The following is a 3,816-nucleotide window of genomic DNA, read 5'->3' on the forward strand; positions in this document are numbered from 1 at the left end:
GAGGGGAGCTCCCCAACCCCCTGATGGGCCCTGCTCTGTGCCTGACAGGGGGTGGCACCCCAACTCCCCAATCAGCCCTTTTCTGAGCCTGACCTTGGGCTGCACCTAGGGATTGGGAGTGCCCTCTGCCACCCAGGAGCAGGCCTAAGCCAGCAGGTCGTTATCTTCCGAGGGGTCCCAGACTGGGAGAGGGCACAGGCAGGGCTGAGGGCCCCCCCCTCCCCCCCCGAGTGCACAAATTTTTTGTGCACCGGCCTCTAGTGTATTATGAAAGCAGATAAGTATCATGTAGTTCAGGGGAAGGGTAATATGATACTTAGACCAGACAGACAGACAACCTTCCGGACATCCAGACGTCCTTCTGGACAAAGCCGGGTGAGGCAGGGCCAGCTGCTGTGGTGGTGGGGCTGAGGCAGCCGGGGCTGTGAGTGGGACTCTCCGCCTCGGTGAGCCCACAACCCGGGCCAGCCACCAATCCTGCGCGGTTCTGGTCCCACAGCGTAGCCCCCACCTCTGCAGACTCGGCTGTCCCAGCGCCACCCTACACCCCGGCCTGGCCTGGAGTCGCTCATGGGCGTCCACAGGACCAGGCACCCACTAGGCGGGAGCCAGCGGCCGTGGTGGAGCAGCCTGCTCGGCTCCTGCCGCAGCTCTCCCTCCCAACGTCCCCGTGGAGAGCCAGGAGGACTCAGCGCTGGCGATAATAATAGCTCCTGTTTATCAACTGCTCACACTGCCAGGCTCTGTGTTGAACCCTTCACGTGCGTTCACCCTCGCGTCAGCCCTGTGAAGTCGCCACGATTGTTAGCCTTATTTTTCAGAGGCCGCATTTGAGATTCAGAAAGGTCAAGCGACTCGCAGTCAGAAGGTGGTGAAGTCAAAAGGAAACCAGAATTTTCTTGACACCCAGCTGCTGCTGAACATAAAGCTGTGACACCCACCGAGACCTCCCCATGTCAATAAATAGCTCCCCAGTTGAAATAAAACAGCGGTAAGGAAGAAGGGGGGCGTGTGGGTGAGAAGTGTGGAGGAAGCACTGGTGGGGCACAGGATTCACTGCGGACTCACTGGAGAGCGGGACAGTGGCCAGTGGTCAGTCAGATCAGCGCCCCAGAGGATCACGAGGGGGAAGGTTACCATCCAGAAACCCTCTCATAGCTCATGGTTTAAGGCAGAGACTTTAATTTATGTAGCTGCTAACTAAGCACAGCTGACTGGAGATGCCCTCAAGTATTTAAAACTAAAGGTTTGAAATCGAAACTTATTCTGTTATTCCTGTTATTGATCTTTGAAGAACTTTCACTGGGGTGAAAAAGAACCCTCTGCAAGCCAGCCCATGCACTTGCGCATTTGAGTCTGGATGCAGCTCCACTCCATCCACCCCAGGGAACCGCACCACCATCCACTGGTTTGCTTCAGCCAGAAACTTCAAGATCATTTTTGACTACACTTATGTTAGGTGAACATAAATGTTTTCACTTTTTATTATGGAAAATTTAAAAATATAGATGAAAGGAGAAAGAACAGTGTAATGAACCCTACTCATATACCCATCACTCAGTTTCAACAATGATCAACTCCTGGCCAAGAGTTTATTATTATTTGACAAATATCTATGATATATGAATCATGTACCAAGTTCCAAACTAGGCCCTAGGGATCCAAAGATGTATCAGATTTGAGTGTAACCCAACCTGGAGGATAACATCTGGCCTTGGTCCTTGAAAGGTGGATTAGAGCTACCCAGAAAAAGAAAGTTGTCCTTATTCATTCATTCTCTTTCAACAAATAATTGTTATGTGTGAGGCACTGTCCTTGGTGCTAGGAACACATAAAGAAACAAGATTGAGTTTCTACCTTCTTGAAACTTGAATAATGGGAAAGAGACATCAAACATGTGATTAGAAATGTGATGAGTATCTTTTTTTAAAATATATTTTTATTGTTGATAGTATTACAGATATCTCCCATTTCTCCCCCTTACTTCCCTTCCCCTAGCCCAGCCGTGGGCAAACTATGGCCCGCAGGCCGGATCTGGCCCGTTTGAAATGAATAAAACTAAAAAAAAAAAAAAAGACTGTACCCTTTTTTGAAATGATTTTTGGTCTTCACTACTCTATTGCCCATGTCCATGGGCAATGCATATCCTATCTAATAAAAGAGAAACATGGTAATTAGCATACGACCGCTACCCTTCCCATTGGCTAATCAGGGAGATATGCAAATTAACTGCCAGCCAACAAAGATGGCGGCTAATTTGCATACATAGGCGCAATGATGGGAGACAAAAGGGGAAAGACGGAAGAATGGTGGCAGGCAAGAGCTGGGGGGCGGGCAAAGGCCCCCCAGCCAGTGATCGCCATCAGAAAGCCCAGCAGGCCAGGCGACACCCCCAGCAGAGGTGCCGGTGATCGCCATGGCGATCGGAGGAAGAGAGAGCCGGGTTGCAGGACCCCCAGGGCCAGGGGTGCTGACTGGCCTGTGGCCCCCTGATCCGCGATGGCAAAAGGAGGGGCGGGCCCCAGGCACAGCAGCACCTGGGGGACCAGGTGCAGCCGTGCCTGCGGCCCCCGATATGTGATCACGAAGGGAGGGGCTGGGCCACAAGCATGGTGGCACCCAGAGCATCCGGTGCAGCCCCTGCAGCCCCCGGATCTGCAATGGAGAAGGGAGGGGTGGGGCAGCAGGCATGGCAGCATCCTGGGCACCGGGTGCAGGCCCAGGGTGCAGCCTGCCTGGAGCCCTCTGATCTGCTATCATGAAGGGAGGGGCGGGGCCACAAGCATGGCGGCACCCAGGGCATCCGGTGCAGCCGTGCCTGTGGCCCCTGGATATGTGATCATGAAGGGAGGGGCGGGGCAGCAGGCATGGCAGCACCCTGAGCACCGGGTGCAGGCCCAGGGTGCAGCCTGCCTGCGGCCATCTGATCTGCAATCGCAAAGGGAGGGGCAGCCGTGCCTGCTGCCCCAGGATATGCGATCACGAAGGGAGGGGCTGGGCAGCAGGCATGGCAGCACCCAGGGGACTGGGTACTGAGGTGCCTGTGGTCCCCTGATCTGAGATCAGGAAGTGAGGGGCGGGGCCACAGGCAGGGGAGATCGGGGCTGGTGGGGCGACCGCAGAGGTCAGCCAGCACTCAGCCCCCAACCGGCTCTCCCTGGGAGTCTGGATTGGAGGGCGCTCTCCCTGGGAACCCGGAAATCCACCTCCCAGGGCAACTGCGCAGAAACCAAGCCTGGGGAGCCATGGAGAGGGCGACCTACCTGGAGGCCACGCAGCTTTTATAGTTGAAGTCGCCCTGGATGGAGGACTGGGGGTAGCAGGGATCAGAGTCGGCCAAGTCAGCCATGGAACCCCGGGTCCCCGCCAAATGACTAGAGCACATGGACTTCAATGGTCCTTGGTCACTTGCTGAGCAGCCGTCAGCCTGGACCAGGAATCAAACCCAAAACCTGACAGAATGGAACCCAAACCTTTGCTGTGGCAGAGGAGCTCCGACCCACAGCAGGGGCCAGGGCACACCAGAGGGATTTTGTTGAGGGGCCCTGACAGGCAGCACCCTGAGCAGTGGGTTAGAACCTCCTCCTGATACAGCAAGGTTGCAGGTTGGATCCCTGGTCAGGGCACAAACAAGAAACAACCAAAGAGAGCATAGTAAGTGGAACAACACACTGATGTTTCTCTCGCTCCCTTCCTCTCTCTAAAATAATCAATCAATAAAAATGAAAATAAAAAATAAACCCTCTGGCCCTAACCAGTTTGGCTCAGTGGATAGAGCATCGGCCTGTGGACTGAGGGGTCCCGGGTTCAATTCTG

This window comes from Myotis brandtii, unplaced genomic scaffold (assembly GCF_000412655.1).
Source record: "Myotis brandtii unplaced genomic scaffold, ASM41265v1 scaffold257, whole genome shotgun sequence".
Classification (NCBI taxonomy): Eukaryota; Metazoa; Chordata; class Mammalia; order Chiroptera; family Vespertilionidae; genus Myotis; species Myotis brandtii.